At 38.6% G+C, this 23,681-nt stretch overlaps 1 pseudogene; it reads left to right on the top strand.

Annotated features, from left to right (window-relative positions):
- The first annotated feature begins 13,478 nt into the window (after positions 1 to 13,478).
- On the top strand, positions 13,479 to 14,014 carry LOC120258701 (annotated as a pseudogene).
- Positions 14,015 to 23,681: the final 9,667 nt, after the last annotated feature.

Consider the following 23,681-nt stretch of genomic DNA (forward strand, 5'->3'; position numbering starts at 1 on the left):
ATCTGACCATTAGCTACCAAGCTATAGATGAAATGAATTCGAATATAGATGTGATTTGTTCTTCCACAAATTGCAGCATTTTCACTCATTGAAATTACAGCTTTATTGTCATGGAAAATCTAAGTTACACCTTCTTGTTCTTGACCAAACTCAGCAAGTAAACACCTCAAACACCCACTTGACAAGCAGCTAATGTTATAGCAGCATACTCAGCTTCAGAAGATGACAGTGTTGTGGTTGCTTGTTTTTTAGAACTCCAAGTGACAGGTCCAGATCCAAGATGGAAAATACTCCCTGAAGTGTTTTTTCTATTCTCCAAAGAACCTACCAATCACTATCCGAAAAACCATTCAACTTGAAATTTAAATCTGTAGCATATAATATGCCCTTCCTGTAACTGCAAGTGCACAGGTCGTACAAGTAATAAAGTATACCTGAATGGGTCAGGTTGTCAAATCCACAAGGACTGGTAAGTTTTTATTAGTCGTTGTTCTTCTAATATCTAGCCAGATAAAAAAGGATAATAGAAGAAAATGGACTAATGGCTGAAGTAAATGTAGAACTAGAAATGAATTGGGTGAGAAACATAGAGATAGAGTAGTGCCTCGGACTAATCCCCTCGACGAATGTACTGACTTAAGCAAAGATTACATGTACATCTCTTTGGACCTCAATGAACCTTTATGGAGGGTTTCATAACTTACGACCTCACTCAAGGCTCGGAACGGACTCAACCACATCCCTAATGTGTGCCCTAGCTAGATGGATCACTCAATCATCATCTAGACAGTGGATATCTAACTAAGGTTAACATGCTTCTTGACTGCAATTGCAACTAAAGGGAACATACACTACAAATCAATGCTCATATAGCTAGCAACAATTTCCATGTCAAGATTTGTAGCATACAAAATCAAAGCAATTAACACAAAGAGTTGCAACCAAGAATAACAAAAGAGAAATCACAAGGAAATTCAATAATTAAAGCAACCAAGTTCAATAAAAGATGAGTTATGAATTATAATCCTGTGTACCCAATGATGGTTAGCCCCTCATAGTTTTACAAACATATGAGAGAATAAAGCAAAAAAACGGAGAAAGAATCCATGAAAAACTCCCTTTTTGCTTCTCAAACCACTCTGACGGTGCTCTGATGAAGTCCCGCTGATGTTGCTCCGCTCTACTCGGTATACTAGAACCTCAGATCCATCTCCAATCCATGGAAGATGAAGCCTAGTCACCTCCTCCAAAAAGATCTAGAAGAAACCTTAGCCTAAAAGTCCCCTTAAAACCTAACTTTGGGGCTCAAAAAGGCATTCCTGAGGTAAGCACGGTCATGCTCTTAACCGTGCTTTTTACGCAAAAGTCTTTGGCACTGTTTTGGCTTGAAAAATACAAAACATGTAATCTACAGGGACTGGTAAGCTTTCAATACTCGTTGTTCTTTTAATATCTAGCCAGATAAAAAAGGATAATAGAAGAAAATGGACTAACGGCTGAAGTAAATGTAGGACTAGAAATGAATTGGATGAGAAACACAGAGATAGAGTAGTGCCCCGGACTAATCCGCTCGACAAATGTACTAACTTAAGCAAAGATTACATGTACATATCCTTGGACCATGGTGAGCACCTATGGATGGTTTGATAATGTATGACCTTACTCAAGGCTCGGAGTGGACACAACTGCTTCCCTAATGTGTGCCCTAGCTAGATAGATCACTCAATTATCATCAAGATTGCGGATGTGTAACTAAGGTTAACATACTTCTTAACTGTAATTGTAACTATGGGGAACATGCATGCCAAATCAATGCTCACGCAGCTAGCGACAATGCCCACATCGAGTTTTGCAACATAAAACATCAATGCAATTAACACAAAGAGTTGCAATCAAGAATAACAAAAGGAAAATCACAAGGAAACTCAATAATCAAAGCAACCAAGTTTAATAAAACACAAGTTAAGGATCATAATCCAAGGCATCAAATGACGGTTAGCCTTTCATAGTTTTACAAACATATGAAAGACTAAAGAAAACAAAAGAGAGAAAAAAATCCATGAAAAACTTCCTTTTTGCTTCACAAACCACTCTAACAGTGCTTCGATAAAGTTCCACCAACGTTGCTCTACTCTATTGGGTGTCCTAGAATCTTAGATTTGCCTCCAATTCATGGAAAATGAAGCCCAGTCGCCGTCTTCAAGAAGATCTGGAAAAAACTGACAAGGTCCCCTTGCGTATATCTCGCAAGTGCACGGGTTTGTCGAAGTAATAATCCCGGGTGAGCGGGTATCGAATCCACAGGGAATAGGGAATAAAAATACTTAATTTGATTCTTAGCTATGTGAAAGATCAATGATGATAAGTGTGACAATGAATCAATTCTCAACAATAAAAACAACAAGTAAGAGAGTAAAATTAAAGAAAGGGGGTAAGGCAATCGATAAAGATGGGGTACTCGGATAATGCTCCGCATAGGATAATTGTTTCAAGTGCAAGAACCCTCTATTATGCTTCCTAATCGATGCAATGGTGAGTCGTGGAAATCCTTAATTACATAGTCCCAAATCTAAGGTCAACTATGCCTAACTCTATACATGTCCCGGAGGAGAAATCGAACAATCTCAACACCTTGCACTCGCATAGAGTTGCAATGAGCTCTAGAGATTTCAAGTGATAAATCTCTTCCTAATTATAGACCTAACCCTTTGGTCCAGGTGGAAGGTCCCTAACCACAATTGAGCCCTAGATACTAAGATCACCTCAACGCTTCACTCCGTTGCACGCGCAACTAAGCCCCAGCGGAAGTTCATCCCTTAAACCATTCACTCTATTATGGCCGCAAAGAACTCGAGGAACGGAGGTAGAATCTATCACGTCGGAGGGGAAAGGGGACGCTCCTGTACCTCTCGACTCACCCTCTCAACCCTCTCCAACCTAGCTGTGTCTAACGCTCGTGGTGTGTCACTTACTCACAAGGTTACCAACGAGAACTCTCAACCCTAGTGTCACTCTAGGGAAAATGTTCATACAATCAATCATTCAAGGTTCGAACTCACAATAAACATCAATTAATTAAAAGCATAATAAAGAGATTCAATGAAATAAATACATCATAGGGTTCACAATACCCAAGTACCCACTAGGGGTTTAGCTCTCCATGGAGCTAAGTACAATCAAAGAAATAGAATGTAAAAGCAATGAATCCATAAAGAAACCCCCTCGATAGTCATGTCGATGGTCTTGTGGAAAGTCCTCTACTCGTTGTCCAAGGATTCCCTCGTCCGGTAAAGGATACGCCTCGACGGAAGCTCCCTTACCAACCTTCTTCCTAAGGAATAACGATGTCGGAGCCGCAGAACATCTCCAAAACCTTGGCCAATACCCCTCAAAACCCTAGCCGAAGCCCTCCCTCAAGTTGGGGAAAAGATGGAGAAAAGAATACCAAAATCGGGGCTGATTCGGCTTTAAATAGAGCTGGAATCGGGCGACTACACGGGCATGGATGCTTCATGCGCCCGTGCGGAATTTCCACACGGGCGTGGATAATTTTCACACACCTGTGTGGATCCTCTGAACTCCTGTTTTCTCGGCCGGCTGTGAACAGTGCTGCTACAATACTTTCTACCATGTTTTTACAGTGCTCTGCTACAGTATCCGGCCTGAATAGCTTCCCGAATCCATACTTTCATCGGAGTAACGCAAACGGGCACACGTTCACGTCGTGGATCACTCGCTTATTCAATGATAGGCACGTTGGTGGAGCTCTTGTTCTATGTGCATAAGTCGGAATGCTCGAGTGTGACTGCCTTTGTGCCCTCCAAATGGATGTGCTAAACTTGAATACGAGGAGGTTGGCACACACTCTAGCGTCTCACATCGACCTATGTCTTCTTGTTTGAACCTTAGCAGGATTTCCTCCAAAATTGGTGCATTGTTATCCACATTGGCTTCTTTCCTTCATACTCGGCCTCACAACCCTACCTGTACAAAAGTAACATAAAAACACACATATTAGTGTAAAAACCTGAGAAAGTAATGCTCAACATAAGGAATGAACGCTTCGCATTCATATCGCACAAGCACTTATCAAAAACCATAGCTAAAAGTCCCCTTGAAAACCTAACATTAATGCTTAAAAAGGCATTACCGAGGCAAACACGGCTGTGTCTCTTGATTGTGCTTTATATGGGAAAGTCTTTGAAACTGTTTTGGCTTGAAAAAAACCTGTAATCTACACGGCAAAAGCACGGGCGTGCTTCCCATGAGCATGCCCATGCTCTAGGCATTGAAGCCATGCTTTTTTTGCTTGCTATAGTAACATGCTTCTCTTCTTCTGAAAACGCCTGTAATTTGCACGAGGTGAAGCACAGGTGTGCTTCTGTTCTACAATTCCCATGCTTAGCCAGATGAGGATTTTCCTCGAAAAGTGCATAGGGCATAAGCACAGTTGTGCTTCTGCCTGTGCTTCCCCTGTAATTTGCATTTCAGCTCTGTTTTGCCCATGATTTGTTCCAAAACTCATTCTTTCATCCCAAGACCTAATTACATGCACAATTAACACAAATACCTTAAGTTGCATCGATTTACACAAAATTTATGTCAAAAGACAAGAAAATCATATAATAGAGTATGTAAAATCGTCTATATAAAATGCACTCATTAGCATACCAAATTCCATAGTCAACTGTTCCAGCTATATAGCATAATATTCGCTTTGCCACTCCAAGATGATGCTTTGAAGGATTATGCATAAATCAAGAAAAAACACTGACTGAAAAATGCTATGTCAGGTCATGTATGAGTTAAATATAGCAGGCCACCCACCAAGATTTTGAAAAACTTTGCATCTTCTATACTAGTATCATCTTCAATCTGTAATTTCTCATTCAACTTCATGGGAGTGGTTACTTTATTACAATTCATCATATTAAACCTTTTAAACAAATTAGTAGTACATTTCATTTAAGAAATGAAAATACCATCTTTCTTTTGCAATACCTCAAAGCCAAGAAAGTAATGTAATAATCCTAAATTTGTCATCTCAAATTTCTTCATCATACCAGACTTGAAATCATCAAATAAAGCACAAGATAAACCCATATAAATTATATCATCAACATATACACAAAGCATGAGGAAATCAGTATCTTGTCAATTCAAATAAATAGCAGGTTCATTATCACTTCTCACATATCAATTTAAGCAAAAAAATGCATTTATCTTGTTGTACCAGGATATGGGTGCTTGCTTTAACCTGTAGAGAGCTTTCTTAACTTGTAAACTTTATCTTCTTTGCCATAGATGATGAATTCTTCAGGTTGAGTGACAAGCACTTCATCTAAGAGTTCACCATTCAAAAATGTAGATTTGACATCAATTTGATACACACTAAGTTTCATGTGAGCAGCAAAAGCTAAGAAAGTTCTCATAGTTTCAAACCTTGCAATTGGAGAAAATGCGTCTCCATAATCTATACCATAAGTCTATGCATATCCCTTTTCAACTAGACATGCTTTATGTCTTTCAATGCTTCCATCAACATGATATTTTGTCTTAAATATCCATTTTAATCCAATTGCACTTTTCCCTTTAGGTAAGTCCACCACTTCCTATGTTTGATTTCTATTAATGGCATTCAATCTTCCTTTATTACGTTGATCCACTCTTCTTGTCCAGATGCTTCTTCAAAGTTAATTGGTTCAGCAACAACCAAGGCTTATGTGATAGAATAAATTTCTCTTAAAGTTTCGAACTTCATCAAAGAATATTCTTCTCAAGAGCTTTCTAAATTTGATTGTGTAGTTGAACTATTTTTTGGTGTTGATAGCTCAGAAGAATCTGTCATGACTTCTATATCTCCATTATTGGCTTTAATCGAAGTTTCAAAATTTGCTGAAACATAATTTTCTATTGTATCTTCATTGTTGTTCCAATTCCAAGTTGGTTCTTCATTAAACACCACATTCTTGCTCACAATTACTTTGTCATTCTTCGGGTTATACAACCTATATGCTTTGGATTGTGTACAATAGGCAACAAAGATGCATTTTTATTGATTTTTCATCAAGTTTGCTGTGAGAGTTAGAGGTAACCGAAGAATAGGCAATACAACCAAAAACATGTAAATCACTTACCGAGGGCTTGCTACCACTCCAAGCTTCATAAGGAATCTGATTTAAGACTGCTTTTGTTGGTGACAAATTGAGAATATAGACCACAGTAGATATCCCATCTGCCTAAAACTCATTTGGAAGGCTTTTGGCTTTCAACATGTTCCTCGCCATCTCTATAATTGTGCGGTTTTCTGTTCCACCACACCATTTTGCTCAGGAGTGTAAGTGACGCAGCGGGATAAGGTTGAAAACTTGTTTAGTCTGAGAATTCCCAAGTCAACAATAAAATAACAATCTAAATCCTGTTTAGTATAAGAATGCCCAGGTATTTAGATGAAAACAAAGAACAACTCAATTTTATTGTATTAAAAACTCCCTTTCATAGCCCGAAAAGCTTACAATTAAATAGACCAACTAGAAAATCCTAAAAAACATAGAAAGGGAAACAAATTGAAAATTTACCAAAAATGGAAAAATTCTCAATCAACATCATTGAATTAAAATCAAAATTAAACAAAGCAAATACCAAAAACGGTGCCTCAATAAGAGATTTATAACCTAAGATATGGATGCGGGAAATCTTTCCATAAACGACAAATTTGCTGATTTTGAGGCCCAGACGATGGAATTTGGCCGGAATTAGCCCATTCAGAAAAATTACTAAAATGACCCGTTTTCCATCTAATGGGGCCCCTGATCACCAAAATTAGCCATTCAGAAAAATTACTAAAATGACCCCGCCTAGGTCATTGCGTCCCACTTGTCCATCTAGGCACAAGCTAGTTCATCAATTTGGCCTGCATCAGTAAGGCACTGTCAATTCCTTGCAAATACCATTTTCTTTACAAAACAAAGAAAATTGGTTTAAAAAAAATTCACCTCCCCTGTCCATTCACAGTACCTTTATCAACCTATCACTTTGCTTCTCGATAAAGGCGTTAAACTTCTTGAAGTTGTCAAAAGTTTCTAACTTGAGTTATTGAAAGAAAACCCAACTTATGCGGCTGTAATCATCTGTAAAAAGAAAGAAATATTGATTACCCCCAAGTAATTTAGTCCTCATAGACACATAAGTCAGCATGCACCAATTCAAGTACTCTAGATGCCCTCCAAGACTTGCCCATAGGAAATGGTAGCTTATTTTGTTTTCCATATATACAACCCTCACACAACTCAAGTGATTCAATCCTAGGCACTCCATATACCATTTATTTTGTACTCAACGGTATGAAACCTTTGACATTTAAGTGCCTATTCCTCTAATGCCACAAAATAGATTCATTTATCTTACTAGCAACAAGATCTTGATGATTAACTTTAGAGACTTCTAGAGGAAACAATTTATTCATAGGCACCTTCACAACAACTTAACCCGATTCTGTCTCTATTAATATAGTCATCATAATCAAACAAAATTTAATAACCACTACCCACTAATTATCTAGCACTCAGACAAGTTATGTGATAACTTAGGAATAAAGTAAACATCATGAAGTAATTATACTTTGCCACAATCAGCCTCCAAAGCTATTGTTCCTTTGCCTTCAACTTGAACTGGCTTGTTGTCTCCAATCCTTACTATCAACTTGTGTGTCTCATCAATCTCTCTAAATAAGGATTTTACCCCTAATATGTGATTAGAACAGCCATTATCAAGAAACCAAACATTAGTTGTAATGCTTATACCATCATATCGGGCCAAAAATAAACTTTCCTCTTTAGTCTTTTCCAAAAACCTTGCTTTCTTATCTCGTAATTTCCAGCAATTGGTTTTCATGTGTTCAAATCGCTTGTAATAATGACATTGGACATTCTTGTAGTTTTTATACTCTTCCATATGCTGGGCATTAGTCTCTTCCATATGCTGGGCATTAGTTTGCTTCTCTGACGGTTTGTTACTTTTGCCATGGAAGCCATCTTTGTTGTAGAAACCAAACATTAGTTGTAATGCTTGTGTCATCATATTGGGCCATATATAAACTTTCTTCTTTAGTATCTTCCACAAAGCTTGCTTTCTTATCCGTAATTTCCAACAATTGGTCTTCATTTGTCCAAATCATTTGCAATAATGACATTGGATATTCTTGTAGGTTTTATGCTCTTCAATATGCTAGCATTAGTTAGCTTCTCTGATCGCTTGTTACTTTTGCCATGGAAGCCATCTTTGTTGTAGAAACTACCATTTGCTAGAAAATCCACTTTTTCCTTGACCTTTTCCATTACCCTTTTTGAATAGCCTAATGACTTCCCCTTCACTAGAAAACCCTTTTCATCACCTTTGTCATGAAATCTATTCAACCTTGCTTCATGTGCTAGTAAAGAGCCCATAAGATTATCAAAGGAGATAACCGACAAGTCTTTAGATTTTTCAATGCCACTCACAACATGATCCAACTTTGGAGTCAAACTCCTTAATATTTTTGCAACAATCATTTCATCATTAATTTTCTCTCCAAATGACCTCATTTGACTCATAATTCTAGACACCCTTGATGGAAAATCTTGGATATTTCATTAGCATTCAAAAACAAGGTCTCAAATTCATGTCGGAGAGTTTGAATTTTGACTATAATTAACCTTGATAATTCTTTAAACAACTTTTGTAGAGTTAACCAAGCCTCCCTCGATGTAGTTTTTGAAGTAATTGTAGAAAAAACAGACTCATGGACAGCCTGTTAAATGAAAAACAATGCCTTGTAGTCGTTCTTTTTATTCTCTTTTAACCTTCATTCTTCATCAGAATCAACAAATCCTTCCTTTACCAAGTCCCACAAATCCTACGACTTGAACAAGGTCTTTATCTTGATGCTCCAAACTTATAATTCTCTCCTTTGAATATTGGAATCATGGATTGAGACATGCTCACAAAATTATCATTCACTGCCATGTGAACCAAGCGCTCTGATACCACTTTTGTTGGGAATTTAGAAGACCTACAAACACAAGCAAAAGGAAAACAAAAGAATGACAATCATTCAATTTTCCGTCCATTGGGAGGCTGACATGCCATTTAAAAAATATTATATTATTAAAAACATATTATATTTGTAAAAGCAAGCAAGCGAGTAGAGTATCAGAGATAGTTTTGGAAGAGGTCTTGTAAAGGTCAGAGAGCTGCATCTCAATGGTGTTAAGAAAGGTAGTAGCCTCATCAGAAGGCTGAGCTAAGTTCAATCAGTACTTCACCAAAACATTATAGTAGGTCTCCTACCCCAAACATGCTTATAGAAACCAACACAAATCATGAGCATCATCAAAGAAGCACACTAAGGGAGTATTCGGTTTGCAATACTAGCAAAAGCAATGACCATGAACTCATCCAGCTCGAGATCCGCCCCCACAGCACTTGACACTCCTACCCGCCTCGATGACTCATTCTCCTTCTGGATCTCATCCAACAGCAATGTGATCGCCGGTGGTGCTCCAACCTGCATACCAAATTCCCTACCCCTTCAGTACTCTTTTTTGCTATAAGAAAGAAACATATATATATATATATATATACAATGAGTGAATGAATGTAGAATGAATGAGAATGAATGAATGGATGCCTTTTGGCAATCTATATAAGTGGGATGTGAAGCGTTCCTGGCCTTTGTTTATATATAAAAAAATGTAACACATGTCCTAATAGAACCCAAACCCTAATTCAAATATATCTTAATCATCGAAATATTTAGAATTAAAAATATTTAAACGTCCCAATCTTAATTAATTTTGAATTTTTCCTTTTCAAATAATTCATTTGATTGTCTTGGACTAGAATGCAAATTCCGAGATAAAAAATGCAAATTACAAGATTACCCTTGAGAACACATATCTCGAGGCATAAATGCAAATTATAAAAATATCCTTGAGAACATATCTGAAGGCAAAATGCAAATTACAAGAGTACCCTTGAGAACACATATCTCAAGGCAATCTTAAATCTTAGAATAGTCCAAATACAAATCCCGAGGTGATCCTAAGTTACAGATAGCTTGAGAACATATCTCGAGGCAACCTGAAAAAGTGCAAATCCCGAAACGCCTAAACACATATCTCGAGGCAAAATTGGTTTAATTGAATTATTTTTTTTTATTTTTTTTAAAAAAACATGATTAAAAAAAATAATAATTAAAAAAAAAATTAAAATTTCAAATTTAAAACTTTAAAATTTCAAATTTAAAACTTTAAAATTTCAAATTTGATCCAATCTTTTTTGTTTGATTAGATGTGATTCTGAGGGAGGGAGTTGGGGATTGAGGATAAGGTCAGGAATATCTTTTAAAAGAAGGAGGAAGATAAAGAGGAGAGGAGGAAGAGAAGTGAAAAAAAAAAGGAGAATTGCCATCGTCATGCTGCCTGGGTTGCCCGCTGCTCACCGCCGTGGCATGCTTGAGTGGCTGAGATAATGCCGCCAAGCATGCCGTCTGACGCTCGCAGCTGATGTTTGACACCGCTATTGCCACTGTCGCGTGCTTGAGTGGTCGATAATGCCGCCAGCTGACACCGCTTGTTGCTCACCGCATTGTTGCTGAGTGGGTCGAGATAATGCCGCCAAGCAGCTTGACATCATCGCTGCTAATGCTCACTGTTGCAGTCGTGCTGATGCCAAAATCGCTGCCAACTGAAAAGAAGATGGAGAAGACAGAGAGAAGAATCCAAATCCCTCAAAAAAAAAAATTTTTTTTTAAAAAAAAGAATAAAAAAGAACAAAAAGAAAGAAAAGAGAGAAAAAAATCATAAGAGAAGAAAATTAAAAAAAAAACAGAAGAAAAATAAAAAAAAATGAAAAAAAATGCACACACATGCATCATCTTCTCGGCCAAAACCCCGGATCTGATCGGCGACGGAGACGAAGACATCTTCTATAACCTTGTCACCGACATCTACGAGTAAGGTCGGGCGGAGCTTCCACTTCTCTCCTTCCACCCCCAACCTCTCTCACCGCTGACACCACGCGCGATTCATCAACAACGCCGCCGATCTTATCAATGCGCAACCAGGCCTCAAAGCTCTCGACATCGGATACAGCGTCGGTGGTCTGATGCGTGCAATCGGCAAGCCACCCGCGCGCGCGTTCACAACCGGAAAGCCGGTCTCAACTCGATCTGCGACGTGGTGACTTCCTCACGATGCCCTTCGCCAACGCATCCTCCATCAAAGCCACTTGCTACGCACGCAAGCTCCAAGACGTTTAACGTGAGATCTACCGCGTTTTTTTGAGTTCTGGTGCGGCTGCTGTTGCCAAGGTTGCGCATGGGTTTCGTTGATGTGCTCTTTGCATGCTGTCATGCCGGTCTGGTAAATGAAAGAAAGAAGCACTTCAGATAAATGACCGAAGACTACAACATTAGAACAGGGATTGTGAGACTTGCAAGATCAATATTTTCTTTTGGTTCTTGATCTTTCCGAGAGAACGTAAGATTTGGAAAGGTCTCTCCGATCGAAAGTTAGCGAGTGGATGGCAATGGTTGATACCTTGAGAAAGCCACGAGTACTAGTCGTGTTATGTTGATCATAGAATTTCCCATAAAGAGGAGATAGAGCAGCTCAAGGTTATTCATAGAAACTTAACTAAACTCTAAATGAAGTGGATATGGATAATATGAAGGTGTACCTCACATCAAATTTGGCCTGATGAAAGACCCAAGATCCGAGTCGCATAAGTGCCAGCAGGACCGGAGGCACCACAATTAAAGTGAGCATGGATTTCCAGCAGTAGATAAAAGCAATGATGATTTCAACAAATAAAGTCAAAAATCTCGAGATGAAATGGCCCAACTACAAAAAGTTAAGCATATCATATCTCTATAATATTTAGAAGGAACCATTACCGGCGTTGTTACCGTATGCATCGAGAACACTTGCAAATGCATGCAAACCCTGATGTGCAACGACCGATGAAAGTTACTGTCCAATAGCTTGGAGATGCATTAAGTTGTAAGAAGAGATGATCATGAATTATTCCACATGGTAATTTGTTGAGATAGAATGCTATCATTCAATATTGGTTCAGAGCCACTGAATGCAAAATAATAATAATAATAATAATAATAGAAATAAATAAATAAATAAATAAATTCCAAATAGTGATTATGTGGATTCAAAGTCATGCATACTATGGACTTACAAATAGCAGTCTGCGTATTTGCCTTGCTTTTGAAATTCTACACAAGGTTATCTTCCGTCATCGCTAGGGCGGAGGGGCAGGGGGGCGGCCGCCCTGCCGCCAGCGAACCCCTCCCCGCTCTTTCTTACCCCTCTCTCTCGCCCGCCCTCCTGCCGCCGGTGAACCCCGCCCTCCGTTTATCCCTTTCTCTCTCTCCGCCATCCTCGTCACCGGCGAACCACCGCCCCCTTCCCAGTCCCCCATTGCTTTTTTTATTTTTTTATTTTCTCTCTCTCTCTCTCTCTCTATATATATATATATATATATATATCTATATATTTATCTGGTAAAATCCCCCTTTTGTATTTTTATTTTTTCAAAAAACTGTTTCTCTCTCTCTCTCCAATATCCCTCCCTTTTTTAGGGGTTTTTATTTTAAAAAAAATATTTTTTAAACTTCTCCCATTTTTTAAGGGTTTTTATTTTAAAAAAATATTTTTTAACAAATTAATACTTATCCTCTAAAGAGTAATAATTTTTTAAAAATTTATTTACAAACTTTTTTATTTGATTTATTAATATTTTATAAATTAACAAATTAATACCTATCCTCTAAAAGCATAATAATTTTTTAAAAAAATTTATTTACAAATTTTTTTATTTGATCTATTAATATTTTTATAAATTAACAAATTAATAACTATCCTCTAAAAGCGTAATAATTTTTTTAAAAAAATTATTTTTCAAAATTTTTTATTTGATCTATTAATATTTTATAAATTATTTCATATAGTATATTTAAAAAAATCTATGTTTTTAGTTTTTTTGATTTTTTTATAAATTAATTTATATAATATATAAAAATTATATTCGAGTATAGAGTTTTTTAAAAAAATGTATGATTTAAAAATTAACATATGGATAAATTTAAAAAAATTAAAATTTTTATTAATTAATTAATTTTTTTCAGTAATTCACCCCGCCCTCATAATCTCTGGCTCCGCCACTGGTCATCAGTAATAATAAAATAAATAAATAAAATAAATAAAATGATATATTAGAGTGATCAAGTGTGATGAGTGAGAATGATATGTATGAAAGCAAAGGGATGCAGATAATTAACCATTGCTTATTAGTTATTAGCATAAAAAAAAAGCCAATGATTTCTATATATATGGCATGTGCATGTATACTCACGTGCTCTTAAAAAAGTCCAAGCATATGCCCCCACCGAGAAATAGAGAGAAGCTCAAGAGAGATCGAGATCCATGATGGCCAACCCCAGGGTCTTCTTCGACATGACCATCGGAGGCGCTCCGGCGAGCCGGATCGTGATGGAGGTGTATACCGACGTGGTCCCAACACGGCGGAAAACTTCCGTGCTCTCTGCATAGGCGAGAAGGGCATCGACAAATGTGAGAAGCCACGACACTACAAAGAGTCTACCTTTCACCGTGTGATTCCCGGCTTCATGTGCCAAGGCAGCAATTTCAGAGCTGGTAACGGCACTGGCGGGGAGTCGATCTACGGATCCAAGTTCAAAGATGAGAACTTTAGCCGCAAGCACACTGGTCCCGGCGTTCTTTCCATCACCAACGCCGGCCTCAACACTAATGAGTCCCAGTTCTTCATCTGCACCGCCCAAACTTCGTGGCTCGATGGGAAACACGTCGTCATTAGGCAGGTCATCGAGAGCTTGGACGTCGTCAAGAAGGTCAAGAGCGTTGGATCTCAAGGTGGAAGGACCTCGAAGGTCGTCACCATCGCCGATTGCGGTCCGTTATCTTTCACCAACGTCTTTTGATTTTTGTTATCGATGAAGCTTATGATGAAATTGGTGTAATAAATTTAGGGTAGAAGAAGGTATTACATGCATGCATGCAAGCATATCCGTACCCAACCATGCATTTTAGCGGATGTCTCCATGGATTATATATATATATTAACAAATCTTATTATCAGATTGTTGGTTAAAAAAAGAAAAAAATAATAATGAGAAGCATGCATTGGGTATGCATGCATACTCACATTCGGGTTCAAAAGAAAATAAATATATAAATGAATAAATAAATATTTTTAAAAAAAGATGAGCCCACCATGAAAAAACCCACATGCACGCGAATGAAAAGTATGCATATTCATGTGCATGTTTAAAATTAAAAAAAAAAAAATAATAAAAAGGGTTCCCTGTCACGCCCCGAGCCCGAGGCATTGACAAACGGCCGTATACCCATAAGGTCGAGACCCAATGGACATACAAGGCCTCGGGATCCGTCTTACAAAGATAAGATATAACAAGGTACTAACATCACAAGAACAAGAATTTAAGGGATACGATAACCGTGTTCACAACTATGATCCACGGAAACTAAAAAGTGCAAGGTTCAAAGCATAAACAAATAACGGGTTCTAAGTTCACAAAGCAGAAAGACTATTTACATGATAACCAACTCGGTGCTCGCTCAGCGCCCCCGCTAAGCTATCCACCACACACTTACTCCTGATTTGAAAAGGATAAAAACCACTATTTATGAGCTTGACAGCCCAGTAAGCAACCACTAAAAATATAGGGATCACAAAACTCAATAATTTCACAAAACATGCTTAAATGTAAAATTTATACAATAAAGTAATGAAATAAAACTTCGATTTCGGAGTGTTTCAAACAACTATAATTTCTCTAAGTAAAGCGAGTATATATGTCCCCCAAATAACTAATGCCGTAAACAAAAACCACGAATTCATATATTTAAACTCGGTGACCCGAGTTGGATTGTCGAGTTCATTTATTTACCCTCGATGACCCGAGCCGATTTTTCGAGCCCGTTATTCTCCACCGACGGAACGAGTGCGAAACTAGTTTCTTATCGTAGTCGAGTAGCGTGTCGACACGGTCGGTGTTTAACCCCCAAAGTGATGTGGGTTATTGCAAAAGTTAATTTGGGGACTACAGGTTACTATGTCAAAATATGTCGGGTCTAAAAATCATTGTCAATACAAAAAAAATACGAAATTCGGTGATCCCCTTTTTTCTAATGAAAAAAATAATTCGAATTATTATCAAATAATAATAACTTAAACAAATAGATAATTGAAGTACACTATCTTCATAATCTAATCCATAAAAGCAATTAATGAATACAATTTACCTAACATAGATAACCACTCAATAATAAATCGGTAATTGATTAAGTATAAAAAAATTCATCACTGAGTTTATGGTTAAAGAATTTGAATAATAATTATGAAAACCATTCCAAAAATTCTCAAGTAATAAATATTTCGTACTTTTCATAATAAAAACAAAAATGAGTAGATTATATAATAACTAATTAAATGGTTGTTGAAAGAACATGAGATCCTTAATTAAATTATCAGATATTAATCGATTAAATAAACGAATAAATACATGCAAAAATTCGTAACCTTTGATGATCAAAGTGTTCACGAAAGAATCAAAAATCAAAAAAATATTGAATTAATACATCATCAGAGTAATGGCTGTCAAATGAATCTTAGATCCGTAATTAATTAAGTATAGAATCAAATAAATAGCAATTAAATAATTAGAAATCTAAGTTTTGAAATAAGGATAGATACAGTATTTTAAATCTCAAAACATTTAAATATAATATCATGAATGGTTTTAACAATAAAATCCAAAGTTATTAAATAATTGTATCGATGATTCACAGTAATCAGAAATTATATATATACAGGTTTATACGTGATTTACTTACCTGTCTAACACCAAAACTAAAAGCACTCCGAAATTAGGCTTCCACAAATTACCCTGTTAACTTTTTCAAGGACAAAACCAGATACTCCTGACCACTCCTGAAACCCTAGAACAATTTAAAAACAAAAAGGAAACCCTAAGCATTAAGGAATCACAACAAGGACTAATAAAAGATAACCCATCGAAGAAGAGAAAGCGAACCTACCACAAATACTCCTAGATGAGCACTCGACACGAAAGATTTCCTCGTCCTTGCTACACGCCCCCAAAATTGAACAACGAGCGAAAGAGGAAGGCTACGAATTATCTAATTTTAGGAATTTTAATTTATCCCGTAACCACTAGCGGTTGCCAGGAACGTGGGGGCTCACGATCCCTGAAAGATAAGGTTGGTTTCAGACTTTAAATTAAATTTAAAAATTTAAAAATTTAAATAACAAGTGGGGTCCACAACTCCCCCCCTTTAAAAGAGTTTAGTCCCCTAAACTCTCACCTGACTATCAGAACAGGTATAAGTAATTCTCCCGCATCTCTGACTCCAGTTCCCAAGTAGCCTCATGCTCTGTGTGATTGCTCCATTGCACCTTGACATAAGTGATGGCCCGCCTTCTCAGTATCTGCTCCTTGAAATCCACAATCTTTATAGGTCATTCATCATATGTCATATCGCTATTAAGCTCAAAGTTGGAGAACTGTATCACCTGGTCTGGATTCGAAATGAACTTCTTTAACATCGAAACATGGAACACGTTGTGCACTCGAGAAAGTGATGGCGGTAGAGCAAGCCGGTATGCCACGTCACCGATGCGCTCCAAAATCTCAAATGGACCGATGAAACGAGGGCTAAGCTTCCCTCTAACACCAAAGCGGATAACTCCTTTAGTTGGAGCTACTCTCAAGAAAACATGATCACCCACCTGGAACTCCAAGGTTCTTCTTCTATTATCTGCATAACTTTTCTGCCTGCTCTGAGCGGTTCGCAAACGATCTCTGATCAAGCGGACTTTCTCTACTGTCAGCTGCACAATCTCTGGGCCCAACAATCTGCGCTCTCCCACATCATCCCAACAAATAGGTGACCTGCATCTTCTGCCATACAGTGCTTCATAAGGAGCCATCTGAATACTTGCCTGATAGCTATTATTATAAGAAAACTCTATCAGAGGCAAGTGCCGATCCCAAGAACCCCCAAAATCAAGCATACACGCCCGAAGCATATCCTCCAAAATCTGAATTGTCCTCTCAGACTGCCCATCAGTTTGCGGGTGAAAAGCCGTGCTGAAGGTCAATTTGGTTCCCAAGGCTTTATGTAAACTCTTCCAAAAGTGTGCTACAAACCGAGTGTCTCGATCTGACACAATTGTGACAGGAACACCATGAAGCCTCACAACCTGATCAATGTATAGTTCAGCTAGCTTCTCTAAAGGCATGCCAGTCCTGATAGCCAAGAAATGAGCAGACTTGGTTAACCGGTCTACAACCACCCACACACTATCAAAACCTTTACTGGTTCGAGGAAACCCAGACACAAAATCCATAGCAATGTTCTCCCACTTCCACTCAGGAATGGGAAGGGGGTGAAGAAGTCCTGCTGGTCTCTGATGCTCCACTTTAACCTGCTGACAGGTTAAACATTGTGCCATAAGCCCGAGCAATCTCCCCGCTTCATGTTATTCCACCGTGAAGGTACTCTTCAAATCCTTGTACATTTTTTGTCTGCCGGGATGAACCGAATAAGCGGTGTAGTGGGCTTCTTCCAAGATTTCCTTTTTAACTCCGAATTATCCCGAAACACGGATCCGGTCCCCCGAACCTTACTCGAGCCATCCTCATGAACTCTGAACTGAACTTGAGTGCCGTTTTCCACTTCTTGCCGAATCTTCTGTAAATAGTTGTCTTCCTCTTGTGCTGCTTTAATTCTCTCCAAAAGTGTAGGCCGCACCACTAAGCTTGCCAAAAACCCGCTCTGCACTCGCAAGATCACCCTGTGGCTCCATCCTCCTCATATCCTCAAGGATTGACCTGCGAGACGTAATCGTCAGAGCTACTACTGCCAAAAGACTTCCTGCTAAGTGCATCAGCCACTACATTTGCCTTCCCAGGATGATAACTAATAGTCAGATCATAATCCTTCAGTAACTCCAGCCATCTTCTCTGCCTCATATTCAATTCCTTTTGAGTAAAAATGTATTTAAGGCTCTTGTGATCAGTGAATACTTCACAGGTCTCTCCATACAAATAATGCCTCCAAATCTTCAGAGCAAAAATTACTGCAGCTAGCTCCAAATCGTGCGTGGGATAATTTGCCTCAAAAGGTTTTAACTGCCTTGAGGCGTACGCCACCACATGTCCATTCTGCATCAGAACACACCCCAAACCAGTCTTGCAAGCATCACTGTATACGATAAACCCTCCCCCCGGAGACGGAAGTGTGAGAATAGGTGCAGATACCAGCCGGTGCTTCAACTCTTGGAAACTCTGCTCGCACTGATCAGACCACTGAAATTTTGTTTCCTTCCTTGTAAGCTTTGTCAATGGTGCTGCTAAGATTGAGAACCCCTCCACAAACCGTCTATAGTAACCAGCTAACCCCAAAAAGCTGCGAACCTCTGTCACACTGGTTGGCCTCTTCCACTCAACAATTGCTTCAACCTTCTTAGGATCAACAGAAATACCGTCTTTGGTTATAACATGACCAAGAAAAGCTACCTTGTCCAACCAAAACTCGCACTTCGAGAATTTTGCAAACAACTTCTTCTCCCTCAAGATCCCTAACACAATCCTCAAATGCTCCTCATGTTCTTCTCTGCTTTTTGAATAGACCAGAATATCATCAATAAACACAATTACGAACCTATCCAAGAAGGGTTTGAAGGTTCTATTCATCAGGTCCATAAAAGCAGCTGGTGCATTCGTCAACCCGAACGGCATTACAAGAAACTCATAGTGCCCGTAGCGAGTTCGGAATGCAGATTTTGGCACATCCTCCGGCTTGATCTTCAACTGGTGGTATCCCGATCTAAGGTCGATCTTGGAAAATACCTGGGAACCCTGCAACTGATCAAAAAGATCATCGATCCGTGGTAGTGGGTATCTATTCTTCACGGTCACCTTGTTCAGCTCTCGGTAGTCGATGCACAACCGCAACGTGCCATCTTTTTTCTTCACAAATAACACTGGAGCACCCCACGGAGAAACACTAGGTCGAATAAAACCCTTCTCCAAAAGTTCCTCCAGTTGCTTCTTCAGCTCCTTCAATTCAGCAGGTGCCATCCTGTAAGGAGCTTTAGAGATGTGGCTGGTTCCTGGAACTAAATCAATAACAAACTCCACTTCTGCATGCGGAGGTAGACCCGAGGGAGATCTTCGGGAAAGACATCATGAAACTCACTAACCACTCGGAATATCCCTGTAACATTGGCCCTTCTAGTTTTTTCATCAACCATTGTGGCAAGAAATCCCGCAGCCCACCCTAAGAGTAATTTCCGAGCTTGTAAAAGCGGAAATCACACGAGGCGGTGATGCGGACTCACTCCCACGAAAAAGTGAACTCGCTTCTCGGGGATTTTTAAAGACTACCCTTTTGCATGACAATCAACTACTGACGATGACAAGCAGCTAAAAAATCCATCCCCAAAATAATATCATAATCACTCATGCTCATAACATGTAGGCGAGCTAGCAACTCATGATCAGCAATGATAATAGGACAGTTCTCACAGTGCTCTATCAAGAACAACATCAACTCCCGCAGGGGGTGGTGACACACAAATCATAATCCACGCTATAGCAGCAAAGGCATGCTTACGAATAAATGCAGACGAGATAAACGAATGCGTAGCTCCAGAATCAAATAATGCTGAGCATATCTGAGAATAAACCGATAAGGTACCGACACCCATCGCATTAGAAATATGGGCATCCTCCTCGGTCATCGCGATAAACACGTCCCCTGTGTCTTCGGCCTTCCCCGCCTCGATGAGTTGAGGAAGATGGCTGCTCACTGACCAACTCCTTCCCAACACGCTGACCTGAGGAAACTTGAGGCTTTGGTACAGGCACATACCTAGAGTTCTGCCCACTGGATGCCCTCTGTGCTCCAGAATACTGCTGAGGGCACCCTGCAATACGATGCTCCAAGCTCGCCACACCCTAAAGCAAGCTCCCGTAGTACGCCTGCAATCTGTGGTCGCATGAGCACCTCCACAAGTGGCACATCCTTTCTGACCAGAACATGGGGGAACAGATGAGAATCCCCCGGATCGTGGAGCTAGCGGTCCACTAACAGTCTGGGACGCATTCTGCCCTGCATCCACCCTTGGCTTTCCTCCACCTCCAGACCAACGTTTTCCCTGATTATCAAAGCTTCTGTCTCTCTTCTTCTGAAATTTCTTCTGCTGATCCTTAGTGTCACTCCATACAGTATCTAGAGACTTAGCACGCCCCACAACCTCTGCATAGCTGGTCAGGTGTAGAGCGGCTAACCCATGACGAATGTGTGCATGTAAGCCTCCCTCGAAGCGTCTGGCCCTGCTTTGGTCATCATCTACCAATTTCAGAGCATACCTGGAAAACCTGTCAAACTCCATCTCATACTCATCAACAGTCATACTTCCCTGAGTCAGATTAATGAACTTCCTCTCAAACTGAACCATCTTGTCCCTGGTGAAGTACTTGCAGAAAAGGGCTTCCCTCAGTTGCTCCCAAGATTCGAACTCCTTCCCCTGACGAATGCGAAGTTCTCCTCTGTACCAGTGGTTCGCTGGACCCTTGAGCATGTACACCCCAAACCTAAGCTTTTCTTCTTCAGTGCACTTCATTACTGCGAATGCCTTCTCCATTTCCTCTACCCACACTTCCACTTCATCCGGATTAGTAGTGCCCTCAAACGCGGGTGGACCAGACCTCTTGAATTCCATCACTGTTTTCTCTTTCGGTGCTGCAAACGGAGGAGGAGAAGATGGTGGTGGTGGTGTTGGCACATGGTGCTGCCTTTGTTCACGCACCAACCCTACCACTTCTCTCATTAATTCCAGCATAATTCCCTGGTTGTCACCCGTATTTGTCCCCCCTTCAGCAGGAACTTCCATGGCCTCTTCAATGGGGACTTCCCTAGTAGCAGAAGCTTGTCCAAATAATTCGGCCACACTTCTGCTAGCAGCTCTACGGGGCGGCATTCTGTGAGGTAACCCAAACGGAATCAGACAAACACAAACAAAAAGGTTCTATCAGATCAACTAGCACCTAAGGAGGCTAAACTATACATGAGTCAGATCACCCTAGTACACTAAATCAAAAGATTTCGCTTGGAAACTAAGATCATAATTACATGGAATCGAGAACTCTCTGATACCACTTAGATTTGTCACGCCCCGAGCCTGAGGCATTGACAAACGGCCGTATACCCATAAGGTCGAGACCCAATGGACATACAAGGCCTCAGGATCTGTCTTACAAAGATAAGATATAACAAGGTACTAACATCACAAGAACAAGAATTTAAGGGATACGATAACCAGGTTCACAACTATGATCCACGGAAACTAAAAGTGCAAGGTTCAAAGCTTAAACAAATAACAGTTCTAAGTTCACAAACAGAAAGACTATTTACATGATAACCAAGCTGGTGCTCGCTCAACAGGTCCCCGCTAAGCTATCCACCACACACTTACTCCTGATCTGAAAAGGATAAAAACCACTATTTATGAGCTTGACACCCAAGAAGCAAACCACTAAAAAAATATAGGGATCACAAAACTCAATAATTTCACAAAAACATGCTTAAATGTAAAATTTATACAATAAGTAATGAAATAAAAACTTCGATTTCAGAGTGTTTCAAACAACTATAATTTCTCCAAGTAAAGCGAGTATATATGTCCCCCAAATAACTAATGCCAGAAACAAAACCACAGAATTCATATATTTAAACTCGGTGACCCGAGTTGGATTGTCAGAGTTCATTTATTTACCCTCGGTGACCCGAGCCAGATTTTCAGAGCCCGTTATTCTCCACCGACGGAACGGTGCGAAACTAGTTTCTTATCAGAGTCAGAGTACGTGTCGACACGGTCAGTGTTTAACCCCCAGTGACAGGGTTATTGCAAAGTTAATTTGGGGACTACAGGTTACTATGTCAAAATATGTCGGGTCTAAAATCATTGTCAATACAAAAATACAGAAATTCGGTGATCCCCTTTTTCTAATGAAAAATAATTCGAATTATTATCAAATAATAATAACTTAAACAAATAGATAATTGAAGTACACTATCTTCATAATCTAATCCATAAAAGCAATTAATGAATACAATTTACCTAACATAGATAACCACTCAATAATAAATCTGGTAATTGATTAAGTATAAAAATTCATCACTGAGTTTATGGTTAAAGAATTCGAATAATAATTATGAAAACCATTCCAAAATTCTCAATTAATAAATATTTCGGTACTTTCATAATAAAACAAAATGAGTAGATTATATAATAACTAATTAAATGGTTGTTGACAGAACATGAGATCCTTAATTAAATTATCAGATATTAATCGATTAAATTCGTAACCTTTGACAGTCAAAGTGTTCACAGACAATCAAAAATCAAAAAAATATTGAATTAATACATCATCGAGTAATGGTCATCAAATGAATCTTAGATCCGTAATTAATTAAGTATAGAATCAAATAAATAGCAATTAAATAATTAGAAATCTAAGTTTTTGAAATAAGGATAGATCGATGATTTTTAAATCTCAAAAAAACATTTAAATATAATATCATGAATGGTTTTTAACAATAAAATCCAAAGTTATTAAATAATTGTATCGATGATTCACGATGATCGAAATTATATATATCTGAGGTTTATACGTGATTTACTTACATGCCTAACACCAAAACTAAAAAGCACTCCAAATTAGGCTTCCACAAATTACCACGTTAACTTTTTCAAGGACAAAAACCGGATACTCCCGACCACTCCTGAAAACCCTAGAACAATTTAAAAACAAAAAGGAAACCCTAAGCATTAAGGAATCACAACAAGGACTAATAAAAGATAACCCATCGAAGAAGAAAGCGAACCTACCACAAATACTCCTAGATGAGCACTTTTCGACACGAAAGATTTCCTCGTCCCTTGCTACACGCCCCAAAAATTGAACAACGAGCGAAAAGAGGAAGGCTACGAATTATCTAATTTTTAGGAATTTTAATTTATCCCGTAACCACTAGCGGTTGCCGAGGAGCGTGGGGGGCTCACGATCCCCGAAAGATAAGGTTGGTTTCAGACTTTAAATTAAATTTAAAAATTTAAAAATTTAAATAACAAGTGGGGTCCACATTCCCACCATGAGAATGAGATATACATGGGATAGTTAAAAAAAATAAGAACCCATTATGATGAGTGTGGATAAAAAAATATATATATATATATATAAAAAAAGAGAAGAAAAGTCTTAAAATGATATGCAAGCAAATGAAAAGCAGAGAAAATGCATGGAGAAAATTGATAAAAATAATAATAATAAAAAAATATAATAATAATAATAATAAATAAAATAATAAATGCTAGTCTCAAAGCAACAACAAGGGTGCTTATCTCGAGGTGGTGGCTAAATTTGTCTCAAAACAACAATGAGATATATGTTTTTTTTAAGGCGGTCTCAAGACATCGAAAGTCAAATACCCAAAGAGTTTCACAAGTCAATATTTGAAAATCTATAAAAAAAA

The sequence above is a fragment of the Dioscorea cayenensis genome, chromosome 4, assembly GCF_009730915.1.
Source record: "Dioscorea cayenensis subsp. rotundata cultivar TDr96_F1 chromosome 4, TDr96_F1_v2_PseudoChromosome.rev07_lg8_w22 25.fasta, whole genome shotgun sequence".
Classification (NCBI taxonomy): domain Eukaryota; kingdom Viridiplantae; phylum Streptophyta; class Magnoliopsida; order Dioscoreales; family Dioscoreaceae; genus Dioscorea; species Dioscorea cayenensis.